The sequence below is a fragment of the Eurypyga helias genome, unplaced genomic scaffold (assembly GCF_000690775.1).
Source record: "Eurypyga helias isolate BGI_N326 unplaced genomic scaffold, ASM69077v1 scaffold22557, whole genome shotgun sequence".
NCBI classification, from domain to species: domain Eukaryota; kingdom Metazoa; phylum Chordata; class Aves; order Eurypygiformes; family Eurypygidae; genus Eurypyga; species Eurypyga helias.
Genome location: NW_010261432.1, coordinates 25,172 through 25,426, shown reverse-complemented (window position 1 = coordinate 25,426; position 255 = coordinate 25,172).

The window sequence follows — 255 nt, the reverse complement described above, 5'->3', positions numbered from 1 at the left end:
CCTGCAGCAGCCAAGGGTCCAGACGGTCCCTGAGCCGGCAGTGAGGACACCGAGGTGTGAGCGACGGAGCCCAGCGAAGGAGGAGAGCGATATCCCCCTGTTGTAAACCTCATCCTAGGAGCTGGTGAGCCAGGCTCGGATCCTGTCTGGGGAAGGGTGAATCCGTAGGGCCGCAGTGGCTCCGGGGACAGCCGGCATTCCATCATGCTCTACCTCTTCCCCGTGCCAGGCCGGTTTGCCAAGGATCGCGGGAGT